Source organism: Salvia miltiorrhiza, chromosome 2, assembly GCF_028751815.1.
Source record: "Salvia miltiorrhiza cultivar Shanhuang (shh) chromosome 2, IMPLAD_Smil_shh, whole genome shotgun sequence".
NCBI lineage: Eukaryota > Viridiplantae > Streptophyta > Magnoliopsida > Lamiales > Lamiaceae > Salvia > Salvia miltiorrhiza.
In genome coordinates, this window is record NC_080388.1 from 22430085 (window position 1) to 22444503 (window position 14419).

The window sequence follows — 14419 nt, forward strand, 5'->3', positions numbered from 1 at the left end:
TAATTTTTCGTTGTTATGTTTCATTTTCTGGTTTAGTTTTTGTGATTATTTTGGTAGATCTATAAATATCTACACAAAGTATTACTTAAAACAAAAGTTCTTCATGTTTTCTTTGATTATTTTTTTTGTTTATATGTTCTTTATTTATATTTTTAAGACATCACTTCGTATAGATTTACATAAAGATGTAGATTTATGAATATTTACATCAAGATGTAGATTTATGAATATCTATATGTGAAGTGATGCTTTTCTTTATTTTTAGTTACATAAATATGAATATCTACATGAGAAGTGGTTGTTTTCTTAATTTTTTTTCGCATTACATATATTTTTATAAGCACAGTTTTATATTTTTTCGTTGATTTTTTTTTAATTATTTTTTTAAGCATCACTTCATAGATCTATCAATTTCTATATTAGATCTATGAATATATACATGAGAAATGGTGCTTTTGTTTATTTGTCTTTCACTTAAGCCATTTTCTATGCAAGTTTGATGAAATATTCATAGCAGGAGTCAATTACTTTTCAAAAAGTCACCAATAGGCATTTATTGTATTACTATGTTTTTTTTATTGTTTTGTTTTTTGTTTTAAAATTAGCCCATTTCGTGTAGATTACGTTAGTTAGCTTTTAAAATATAAAATGAGACATTTCAAATGGAGTTTTGCCCAAGTAACTGTTGCATGTTCTCTGAAACCTGAATATAAATGCATATGATCATATCCTATATAGAGCTGTAAATGAACAGAGCTACTCGCAAGCTATTCGAGATTCGGCTCGAAAAAAGCTCGTTCGGAGCTCGATTCGATAATAAACGAGCCGAGCTCGAGCCCAATTTCGAGCTCGAAATTTTTATCGAGCCGAGCTCGAGCCTGATAGTGCTCGGCTCGTTGAGCTCGCGAACATGTTCGAATTCGATTGTTTTCGAACATGTTCGCAAGCCTGTTCACGAACCTTCAGTCGAGCCTTTAATCGAGTTTGTACACGAGCCTTAAATGAGTCGAACTCGAACTCGAACTCGTGTAACATTATTAAAATAGAGATTTATTAAAAAAGAAGAGAAAAAACCTAAACCCTTGAAAGCACAGAGAGCAGACTAAGGGCCGAGCCTCGTTAAAACCTCAGCGAGAGGAAAAAGAGTACTCGTCTAAAAAAGAAAAAGTGTTTAGAAGCTGAAGTGGGAGAATCTCAGAAGCTCCGGCCGTACCATTGCCCCTAGAAAATCCCGGCTTCACAACACAAGAGGAAACAAAAGGAAACAAAGAAACCAAAAGGGAGGGAAGAAACGAGCCGGCCTCATCAACGTCTGTCATAGAAGGAACCCCGGCCGGTAAAACGCCGTCGCCGAGGCCCTCCTCCAGCCATCGAACAACCAAAGAAGAGGCGCCCACCAAACAGAAAATCTCAGAAGAATCAGACGCCTTAAAACAACAAACAAGAACTGTCATAGAAAGAGCCCCGGCCGGTGATACGCCGTCGCCGAGGCCCTGAAATAAACCTCCAAGAAGGCTCATTCTCTGCAGCATCCTCAAGAACCAGGTGGTGCGAGTTAAGAGGATCACAGCCGGTGATACGCCGTCGCCGAGATCACTCCCCCCATCACACGAATAGAGGTCAGGAGAGATAGTCAAAACGGCCGGTGAGATGCCGTCGCCGAAGACTCGTCCATCCCAACCCCAGCCAACAATTTCCAGCCAAAAGTCCACGAGACACAGCCCCAAACAAGCCCCCCAAATGTTTGTGAAAAAACCGCTGTAAGAACCTATCCGCCCACGACCATCCTTGACCATCGGAATGCACAGCATAGCCAGCCAACAAAGCCCGAACCTCCGCCTAACACTCCCCACAGCCCATCGCATCATGCTCGATACAAAGAAGCATAAACCATCAAAAAACCCGTAGTGACTGCCAACTGTTCGAAGAAAGGCCTGAACAGCCAAATGAGCAACCGAGCCCATCAATTACCTCACAATACGAACATGGCTATGGGAGGCCATATCTTTACGCACCGCAATAGAAATTTCATCAATTTCATGTGGCCACCACCCTTCCACACGGTGTTGATTTGCCATGATATCAGCAGCCGCATTCCCTTCACGAAAAATGTGCGTCACCTTAAGCCTGAAAGATGACAAACACTTGAGGATAGAATTCCAAGCCGCTGCAAACCTCCAAGGAACATCAGACGAGCGTTTCTGCAGCAGGTTAACCACATAAATGGAGTCACCCTCGATCCACAGATCAAGCCAGCCACGAGCATGGGCGATTTGAATTGCACTAATGATTGCCAGGAGTTCAGCTTCAAAAGCAAACCCAACTCCACCCTTATAGTGAAAGCACCCACGAACCACATTCCAATTATCACGGAAGACACCCCCCGCAGCAATGAGACCCGGCGCTCCAGCCGCCGATCCGTCAGTATTAACTTTAATCCAAGGCGGAGAAGGCGTCGACCAGTAAACATTTACAAAATCTGGGGGAGGAGAAGGTCTCGATCTAACGCCAATATGTCGAAGAATGAGGTAGTTTTTCCAGTTGTTATCCATATGGCCAAGCTTCTGAAAATTATTATCCATGTCATTAAAAGCCACTTTAATCATGTGAAGAATACGGGAAGCTTCAAAACGCTGATTATCATGAATACATCTGTTCCGTTGCATCCAAACCGCCCACAAGAGCGTGATGATCCCAGCTTTCCAGAAGCTTGTAGTAAGGGAACTAAGCTTATAGTTCCAAGCTTCAGCCAAAAAATTGTGAATACCAATCGCATCCAACCCTTGTTGATAATGGAACCAATCCAAAAACGAAATCCAGACATCTCTCACCCGGTTACAGCTCCAGAAAAGGTGATCAAGAGTTTCAGCCGCTTCATAACAGATCGGACAAAAATTAGGCGTAATCATGCCCTGCCGAATAAGACGATCGCAGGTGGGCATACGGTTGTGTAACACTCTCCAACAAACCAACGACCTTCTAACCGGGATGAAATTTTCCCAAAGCCAAGTCCCCCAAGAGACGCTGGGAAAACGGCTGCAATGATTCTTAAAGGCCAGAGCCGCCGTGACGTTTCCATGCAAAGAAGGCTTCCAGAAACGTACATCTTTCTCCTCCCCCAAAGGAAGCAACAAAATGTCACAAACCACTTCTGGAAAATTGTTAATAAAGGCCTGCGTAAAGTGCCACACGCCATTATGGAAATAGTCCGCCACCGACTGTTGACAAAACGGGGCCATAAACGGAGGAATGTTACATCTGCTAGCAAGGCTGTAGCCGAGCCAGTCGTCATGCCAGAAAGATGTAGTCAAGCCATCCCCTATATGGGTGTAAGTATTACCAACGAGGTCGTCAATTTCCCCTTTTAAACCCAACCAGATCGAAGAGGGAGCAATCCACTCTTTTTTACCACAAAAACGATCAAGATAGCGATCCCGAATAATGTCGAAGCCAAAATCCCGCCCCTGAATTAATTTCCACGCCCTTTTCATCAAAAAACACTTATTAAGCAACTTGAAGGAGCGAAGACCGAGGCCACCTTCATACTTCGGAGCACAAACCCGGGCCCAGCTAACCGGATAAGAGGCCGTTTTTTTAATGTTTCCTGTCCAAAGGAAATTGCGACAACAGGTATCAAGATCATCGAGCAGGGAACGAGGCCACTTGTATATCATCATAGAGTGTGTGAGTGAGCTCTGAATAACCGATTGAATCAAGCAAAGCCTACCCGCCATTGAGAGATGAAGCCCCTTCCAGCGTGCAAACTTATTCAGAATTTTATCATGAATGGCACGGAGATGAGAAGCCCGCGCCCGCCCCTGAAAAATGGGAACACCAAGATAATTGAAGGGAAATCTACCAGGCACAAACCTGAGGATGCCCTCAATCGACCTCTTAGTAGAAGACGGGACCTTGTCCGTAAAGAAAATATGAGATTTTTCTTGACTTACAAGCTGACCTGAAACAGAGCCATAAAAATCCAAAATTTTCCAAAGAGTGTGAGAATTGTTAATGGTAGCCTTGCAAAAGACCAGAATATCGTCAGCGTAAAGAAGGTGAGTGGTGAAACTCTTCCTTCTGCTCCAAGACATCGGCACCAAATGGCCAGAATTCACACAATTGCTGAAAAGAGTACTCAACACATCTTCCGCAATGCCGAATAAAATAGGCGAGAGGGGATCCCCTAGCCGAACACCACGAGAGCAGGCGAAGTAGCCATGAAGCTGTCCATTATATAAGATGGATATACGAGCAGAGTGGAGAATGACTTCAATCCAGCGGATAAAATTGTTGTGGAAACCCGCGACGCGCAGAACGTTAATCAAGAAACTCCAATTCAGGGTGTCAAACGCTTTCTTGATGTCAATTTTACACGCCATATTCTGACCTTTACCAGTGCGACGCATGCAATTAAAACCCTCAGAGCCCAAAGTAATGCAGTCGTGTATCGAACGACCACTTATGAAGCCAAATTGCTGAGGAGAAACAATAGAAGGTGCCACCTGGTTCAGACGAGAAGCCAACACCTTGGAGACAATCTTGAGCCCAAAGTAATGCAGTCGTGTATCGAACGACCACTTATGAAGCCAAATTGCTGAGGAGAAACAATAGAAGGTGCCACCTTGGTTCAGACGAGAAGCCAATAGTCGTGTATCGAACTCGTGTAACATATTAATTAAGAACACCATATATACGAACATCTAACGAGCCGAGCTCGAGCTCAAGCTCGAATTCGATATTATCGAGCATCACCCGAGCCGAACTCGAACCGAGCCTGAGCTTAGTAAGTGGATGACGAACCGAGCTCGATCATCAAGATAAAAGCTCGAATCGAGCTCGAGCTGAGCTCGAACACCCGAATATTTAAACGAGCCGAGCTCGAGCCTGCTAGTATTCGGCTCGGCTCGGCTCGATTACAGCCCTAATCCTATATAAGAAATAGATAACGTAAAATAAAACCAAACAATAAAGTGGAACTAAGAAAATTGTGGGGGGACAGTTCTGGGATTCCATTAGAGAATGGAACTTTTGGATTCATGCAAAGAATCCAATCCCACGAGTATGGACTATGCTGCATGTTTATTTTTGCATCAAATATTACTATTATTACACAGACACATCAACTCAATTCATTTGAAGCAATGGCGTTTGGCTGGCTTGAGTATTCCATGCGTTAAGGCCTTTTACAGCCTCTGTCTTAATATATATAATTCAACTTTATCTTCGCTATTTATGATTTCTGCCGTATTTCGTTATTCTATTTATATTTTAGAACGCCAATAGTTTAAAAGTTTTCTTCTTGCTTCGTATTTTTTATTAATTGGGAGATTTCTTTTGGCATCTACTATATTTTCAGATATATTAATTCATCTCTCACTTTATGTTTAATTTGGATTCTTTAATTTGTACTTCATTAATATTTTCGTTGCTGCTTCTTGTATGTTGATCTTGTGATACATTCAATCTTGATCCCATTTGTGTTCTTGATTTGGTTAATTTGTTTATAGTGTTGTATTGATGTGCTGATTGCTTATAGTGATAGAGCTAATTTCATTCAAAATTTGAAAAATATCCCATTTTCTGTATGGATTTTTGCCTTGTGTAATATTAATTAATAGATAATATATAATAAAATGATTCTGAAATATGAAATACTAACATTAATAAGTTGACATTTGAAAGTTGAAATCCTAAACAACTAAATTTGAAACTGAAATCATAAAAACGAAATTTAAAAGTGCAAATCCTAAAGTACTAATTACTAAAACATCATAAAACTAAATGCTACTTTAGGGCTTCTCCTTCTTGATCACAACTCTCTTCCCTCTTTTATTCACGAGTTTTGGGTCAGTTGATGTTTCTTCTTCGAGTTGTCTCTTTGTTGCCTCATTGTCACTGATGTTCACTGATTCATGTACATTGGTAAAGCTGCTACTCCCACCATCATTTTGAACCTGAAATATTTCATATTTATAATAATTGTTTTCAATTTCAAAACCAATCTATATAATATTTATTTAATCAATACCTTGATGTTTTCAATTTCTTTGTCTTTCAATTGAGTTTCCTTGGTCTCACTTTCAACTATTGACCCACAATATTTATTTAAAATATTTGGGTCGCAGTTGATTTTTGTCACAACATATGCTCCATCAAAAATCGTTGATTCTTCAACTTTAATTTTAAATAGAGCATTTTTGTTGGTGATAGCATCTATCTCAATTGGCAACTCATTGCTATTAGGATCCTGCAAAATTTTTAATTTTAATTAATAACTTTAGAATTATCTCCATAATTTTATTTATAATTTTATTTTGCATTCACTTACATATATTATTTCTTCACCAGGTTTCCCAATTAGTTGTAAGCACTCCCTATCCCATAAGCTTAAAGAAACACCTCCAGAATTATCAGCAACATATACTCTTAGTCTATACCTATTTTTTTATTAGATAACATGTTAGTAAGTCATAAACAATAGTATTTTCCAAATATCTTAAAATGGATTTACCTCATTTTTCCTGAAACATCAAAGCTTGCACAGTTGTCACAAAAAAAATTATCATCATTTGCTTTCAGTTTTTTTAGGCATATGTTGCATGCTAAGTAAGCCCAAGCTCGAAGCATTGATACAGAACATATTGTGCCATATATCCAGTACATTCCCCTCTTAAAAAATACGAAAATTTATTATTTAAATGTTTCAAAAATTTAATATTAAAAAATATAAAATTATGTAATATTAAACCTGTTGACCAGTCAACTCTGAAATAGCCATGAATTTTGCACTGCCTTCATTTATTTCATCTTCAATTGTTCTAATTGTTGGTGCTGCCAATAACTTGAGATTGATTGATCTTTCCTTGTGAAGTTTGATAAAACTGCAATTGGAAATAATGTGAACAATAATGTATGCCGATGCAATTAATTTTTATTGTTTAAAATACTTACTTGTCCTTCATCTTCTTGATTTCAACAATGTTTTCATCAAAAAGTATGTTTGACACATGATATGAACTTGATATGCAAACTTCACCTGTTTCATAAACCAAAATGTATTAGCACAAATAGATAATAGATAATGATAATGTATTTTTTTATTTTTTCTACCTCTGAATATAGATGGGCGACATAATTGTACTATGATACATATTGGCATTTTTGGTTCTGTGCACAGATATTCATGCATTTTATCTGCATACTGTTCCCAAAGTGTGCATGTCATAGTCTTTCCCCTGCAATTAAATACAATTTAGGTTAGTCATTCACATATATTGAGGTATTTTATTTATGCAATTAACATAATTGAAAGTATAATAAATATTACTCCAAATCTTCTATGATGATATCCATAAGCTTTGTTTGCTGTCCATTGAAATCTTTGATTATTGGCTGATAACTTGAAATTAAAATTCATAAGATGATAATAATTAAAATAAAATGGCTGAAAAGTTTTTACCAAACATGACCACATTCTGGACGTCAGAAATAGAAGAAATTTCTCCAAAATTCTTGATGTTGAATGTGTGATTTGGGAATGTATCATCATCGAGTTCTACAACTCTTGTGTGCTTGAACAATAAAAGCTTATATTGCGACTCTGTGGTTTTGTATTTCATGGTGTTGTTGGTGATAACAAAATCCTTGATTGCATAAACATGTCCTTCTATGAGGAGTGGCTTAATTTGCTGTAGTGATGAAGTATTAATTGTGGCATGGATTCGATCGCCCTGTAAAAATAAACAAAAATTTTAGTATGATATTTGAAATTTTCGAAAATATAAAAAAATAGTGTATTGAGTGAGTACCTCTTTAACTTCACACTCATGAGAAAATGTTTCAGATCTGTTGTTGAACTTGAAGATGTCATAACTTCTTATCAAGCGCAATTGCAATGCGATCTTGCTCTTTCCCGTTTCCAATTCCTTGATGACGCCGAACAAAGGAGCCATTTCAATGTAAAATGAAAAAATGAGAATGATTTTTGTGGAGATCGATTTTTTGGATATGGAATTCGTATTGTGATAGGTGGAATTCGTATTGTGATAGTTTGTGAGGTTATATTTATAGATGGTGTAAATTATTTATTTTGTTTTATAAAATTATGAAGTAACTGCTGCAGTTATGGATAGGATTTAACTAAATAACTGTAATAGATTTGTAAATTGTGTAAATTATTTATTTTGTTTTAAAATTCGTTGATTCAGACAGTTATGGTTGGGAGTTAGTGGGAGTTAATTAAATAACTCGGATACATTGAATGGGTTATGATTAAAAAATTGTATTTATGATATTAAGACAGTTATTTTCGAAAAAAATGACACATATTAATTTGAAAATTTAAAATTTGGAGAGGTAGGTGGTGGGAAAATGACCGTTTAACTGGTCTTTAATATAATATATAGATTTGTTCACTAAGTAGATAAGGCTTATTTTAAAACTCCTTATCCAAACTTAATTAATACCCGCATTAATATGTTATACTCTCTCCGTCCCACGAATCTTGACACGTTTGGTTTCAGCATGAGAATTAAGGAGTTGTAGATTAATGTTTTAAGTGTGCAGGTAATAAAGTATAAAAGTGATAAAGTAGGAGAGTGAATGTAATAAAGTGATAAAGTAGGAGAGAGAATGTAATTAAGACCCTTTATTTTTGGACTAATTATTACCTTATTTGAAAATGTGTCAAGATTCGTGGGACGGCCCAAAAAAGAATACGTGTCAAGATTCCTGGGACGGAGAGAGTATGATCCTTTTTAACAACTAAATACAAAGTAAGCCTTTGGTGCAATGGCTACATCACACTGTTATTCCTTATTCCAAAAGGTTGGGGGTTTGAAACCCAGTACATGCATTGCGATTTTTTTTCCATTTTTTTCACCTTTTTTTGGTTTTGTCTTCCTATCTTCATTTTTTTTTTGTATTTTATGTCTTTTTGCGGTTTTGTTTGTTTTTACGTTTTTTTTTCTTCTCATGTTTTTTTTATTATTATTTTTATATATATTTTTTATTTTTTGCATCTTTATATATATATATATATATATATATATATATTCCGTTTTAGCATTTTTTTTACTGCTTTTCTTTTGCATTTTTTTATTTTACTGTTTTTCTTTTGCATTTTTTTTAATAAATTTTGGTTTTTTCTTTTCAGTATTTTCTTTATTTTTCATTTTTTTATTTATTGTTTTTCCTTTGCGTTTGTTTATGTATTCTCGTGAAAAATGTAATACTTTTAAAATAATATATTTCTTCATACAAATAATTACTTTTTCTGACGACAACAATTATTTGAGCAAATAATTAAAAGTATAAATTCTAGTGAATAAAAATAATAATTATCATGAACAAATATTTCAAAATTATTACATTTGTTTATAATAATTGTTAATTTTATTTATTAGAACTCGTACTTTTAATTATTTGGTTAAGTAATTATTTTAGTAAGAAAAAGTATTGATTGATATAAAGAAAAATAATTACTATTATATAGAAAGATAATATTTTTGAAACATTACATTTCTTCACAATAATGTTTATTTCTATTCATAAGCACATTTACTTTTAGTTATTTGCTCAAATAAATATTTTTGTAAGTAAAAGTAGTTATTGATGTGAAGAAAAGTAATGTTATTTTCACTCGTTAATACTTTTATTCTTAACTATTTGATCAAGTAATTATTGTCGTAACCAAAAGTAATTATTGTTACAATGAAATGTAATATTTCTAAATTATTGCATTTGTTCACAATAGTTGTTACTTTTATTCATGAGAATTTGTACTTTTAGTTATTTGATCAAATAATTATTATTGTAAGAAAAAGTAATTATTGATATTGTAAATAATTTAGCCAAGTAATCATTGTCGTAAGGAAAAGTAATTATTGATATTATGAAATGTAATGTTTATAAATTATTAAATTTGTTTACGATAATTGTTATTTTCATTCATAGGATCAAATGTGTTGGGGTCCCGGAGGGTTGACTGGACAAGGAGTATGGGGGGGGGGGGAATGTCGCAGCCCGATTCCCAAACGCTAGTGATAGCGGGGTACGAGTATCAATACGACTAAAATAAATGAATAAAGAACAATAGAACTAAACTGAACATCGGGCGGAAGCTTACATCAAAACATATTAAGGCAAAGCATTATACTTCGGCTCAAAGGTATATACGTCAACATCGTTATAACTTCTTGAATATCAGGAATTTCAAGAAGAAAAACAAAGTAGGTACAACTTATTTTCAATAAGGAAGCTTAATATCAAGAGTACCACAACAAAAGGCGTATCAATTATATGTATGAAGACATATAATCGCGAGTATATTGCTTGATTAGAAAGGGATGAGGTATTATCTCATTAAAGTTTTATCAATATCGGAAGGAAAACAAAGTACATCATCCTTAAGATTCTAACATCAAGGAAATCAGTAAGGAAACTTCATCAACGAAACAATCCCCACCAGCACCAGTCCAATCTCGCTCCATCGCTTAGCCTGCACATTTAGAAATATATGCAGGGCGTGAGTATATAATACTCAGTGGCAAACGCCGGAAAAAAACATCAAAGGCGCTCTTAGAGCTATATGTTTGAAGCTTGCCATATCATCAGCAATACACAGAAATAAGTTAGCATCAAAGAGTCTGTGCATGCAGTTTTCATAATCATAACATCATAAGTAAACGATAGCGCTATCAAAATATTCATCATGCATGTCCACATCTACAACTCATCATTATCGATACTGAGAAGTAGGCCTCCCTCTCAAGTACCGTGACTGGCCGACCGAAGACGGCTCACAGTCACCTTTGTGCACAAAATCCCGCTTGTGGCAGGACCGAATTCGTCTCATCAGTAGAGGGTAACATACAAGCTCAACATCAAAAATTGGCAAGTCAAACAGTTCTTAAACATCATTTATCTCAAATCATTTGATAAACTCATAAATATCATCATCAATCATTTTAGAAAGCTCATACGATAATAGTATACTCAAAATATTGCCCACCTGTAGTCCTTCGCTTAAGCTCGGATAGGAATAGGTGACTTACTTCTTCGTCTCGCTCGGATCTTCATAAATCATCAACATCATCACGAAGGTTCATGTGATAAAACAACCTTAGTTTGTACTCAATACTGAAATCCAAACTCGTCTCAACAATAACTTCTCACTCAACGTCTATTTACCCAGTAAAACTAAATCCCTAGGCATACTCGACTTCTAAGGATTTCCACGACTTACTCTCGATTTAACTCTCAACTCGGACCATACTCATAGCAGTCAAGCACATAGGCATGCACAAACACATAAACATACAACTTCACATAACATATCACAACAAACAAACATAAGTTTGACTCGGAGACCAGAGCAGAGAAATGCTCGGTGGTCAAGGTGGAAAAACTCAGCAGAGCGGAGCGAAGCAGCTCGGCAGAACTGCGGAAAATACTCGCCAGGGTAGAGGAATCAACTTGCCAAGGCAGTGAAATCATGAACTCTCTGGCATAGCAGCAGAGAAATGCCAGAGGAATGACGAACTCTCTGTCGCCAGAGGAATGGCGAACGTCAGAGGAATCAAACATCAGAGGAATCGATCGTCAGAGGAATCGATCATCAGAGGAATCGAACTCAGAGGAATCGATCTCAGAGGAATCGAACTTAGAGGAATCAAACTCAGAGGAGTCGAACTCAGAGGAATCGAATTCAGAGGAATCGATCTCAGAGGAATCGAACTCAGAGGAGTCGAACTCAGAGGAATCGATCGTCATCAGAGAAATGAACTCGCTGGCAGGGCAGCGGGGAAAAGAACTCTCTGGCATGCCCGCGGGGAAACGATTTCTCTGGCGTATCCGGGGAATGACTTCTCGGCTGAGTAGAGAAAGACTCAAGACAGAACGACGCAGTCAAGAGCAACTCGAGAAACTCATCAACTTTTTCATTCCCAGAAATCATCAAACACTCTCAAACATCAAAAATACTAACACTCTACATCATGATCAACTCAAAAACTCATTTTAAACACTAATTCATCAACATCACGTTAATCCGTTCATATATTCATGCTCATCATCAAATCGTCACTCAAGACATAACCTCAGGGATTTTCCCAAATTCTTATATCAAACTGGTTTTGTAAAAATCATGTCTCAAGACTCAGCTTTGCAAAATACATCTTAATCACCTCAAATCATCACATATAACATATTTCTCACCCCAAATTTTAGAAAAGAACCAGAAAGATTTTTTAAAGGGCATGAACCCTAATTTTCGAAAATGACGAAAAAGGTGGAGGGGGAGTTTCTCATGCTTCAATAATCCTTCTATACACATATATCACACAATAAAGTCTAGATCCAAAAGATTCAAACACTTACTCAAGTAGTTTCGAGAAAAAGGAAATCTTCTCTCTATTCTTCAAGCATCAAACTCCACTAATCTTCTTGAATCAAGAGTAGAAAGTGTTTAAGGACTAGATTTAGTGGAGGATTTCATCATAGTTATGTCTTTAGAAGCTCGAGCTTGGTCTCCAATGGAGGAGAGAAAGAATGGCGTGAGGGGGAGAGAAGAAGGTGAAGGGCCGAAAATGATGAGAATGACGGAAAGAGAGAGAAACTCTTTGGTTTTAACAAGATTCTTATTCCTTAAGATAAGAAGCATTAAATGCTCAAATAGTACCTTGTCTCCCCCTTTGCAGCACGTCTCATCCGCCAATTATCCACATGTGGGAAAAGAGATTAAAATATTGGTGGTGAGTGTAGGAATGTGTGCGGTGGTAATTCTAATCATGTATGCTAATTTTCGAAAATCACACTGACTCAAAAATAAGAGCACACGTAACAAATAATTCACATAACGTCAAACAAATAACTCACAAAGTTATCACATTAAAGGATCATCACTCACCATCACTCTAATCGTCACTCTAGTTTAATCCTCTTTATAGTGATTCTCAATCACTACCTCGACTCTATCTCTCGTCTTTCATCTCAACTCTAAATCAATTATCATCTCCATCTCAACTCGCACATGATTCTCAATTCTATCAACATCTTTAACTCGACTCGTTTCTTAAATCTCATCATTCCAATTCCATCATTGGCTTGTCCACTCATAACTCTATTAAAAGGAAATCTGTCTTCTCTGGTTATAAAAGAAAATCATCTCGCATCTCGACATCTCAGTATTCTCAATAGTGTTAAAACACTATCTCTCAACATAAGGGAAAAGTATGGGGTGTTACATCCTACCCCCCTTAAAAGAAATTTCGTCCCGAAATTTGAGTTATTCATCTCCGGGATAAAGCTCTGGGTACTTCTCTTTCATCTTCTCTTCAAGCTCTGGGGGATACACTCCCGCTGATTCCAAGTAGTCCATCAAATGTGACTATCAATTTCTTCTACGCTTCCCAAACTTTGCTTTTTAGCCATCTAGAGTTTTGTGCCTTGCTGCTTTAAACATCTGATTACAACCATCTTTTCTTCAATTTCCCATGTTGACTCTCTTTTTGACCGTGATGTCTCCATTGGATTTTCACCAAAGGAAATGACTTGTTTCTCCATTGTTGGATCTTCCGGTCCAGTATAGCATCAAGCCTCTCTCTTCGTGACTCAAAACTGGTACCAGGGACACTTCTTCTTGATGGATGACGTGTTTTGGATCAAACACTTACTTTCTCAGTTGAGAAACATGGAAAACGTCTTGGACGTTCGCGAAGCTCAGAGGCAACGCTAGTTATAGGCCACTTGGCCTCATCTTCTAATACATCATAAGGTCTTATATAACTCGGTTTAAGTCTTTTCTTTAACTCGTAAATATGAACCATCACTTCTAATCATCTGACTCAGCAGAATCGAGTAATGACTTCTCTGTCAGAGCAGAGGAATCAACTCCCCGACAGAGGAATGAATTCTTTGCCACCACTTTGTCACGGACGATGCTTGGATCTTTTCCATCCTCGTTGGGGCTTTCCCAACCTTAGGGTCATCAAAGGCAATAACTGGTTTCGCCGTGTCACGGCTCATCAGGGGAACAACATCAGCTCCCCAAGATAGGGAAAACTTACATAACATAAACATCATTTCTAACGTCCAAAGAATCTATCAGTGATTACTCAACTGTCGGATTTCTTCTCTCGATTTTACTAATCGATGTCATAACTCTTTGTACTTACATCATCTTCATTCATAATACTTCAGCAGTCTTCTCTCGAGTTCTGTCCGCAGTGTCAGCGGAGGAATGGTGATTTCCCGGCCAGAGCAGAGGAATCACTAGTCAGAGCAGCGAAATCAAGAAGCCAGAGGAATCGAATGCCAGAGCAGCGGAATGAGTCATCAGAGAAATGGCTTCCGCTCTGGCGCAGCTATCTCATCTCGTCATCAACTTATGTTTATTCCTCAGCGCTCTCGTCTCATAAAA

The 14419-nt window shown here is 37.0% G+C and overlaps 1 long non-coding RNA gene across 1 annotated transcript; it reads right to left on the reverse strand.

Annotated features, from left to right (window-relative positions):
• Positions 1 to 5730: 5730 nt before the first annotated feature.
• LOC131011597 (uncharacterized) lies at positions 5731 to 7410 on the reverse strand. Its single transcript, XR_009097040.1, has 5 exons — positions 7111 to 7410; positions 6749 to 7036; positions 6512 to 6669; positions 6029 to 6437; positions 5731 to 5954 (listed from the first exon to the last, which is right to left on the reverse strand). It is a non-coding gene; the product is annotated as an uncharacterized LOC131011597 (long non-coding RNA).
• Between the last annotated feature and the right edge of the window lie 7009 nt (positions 7411 to 14419).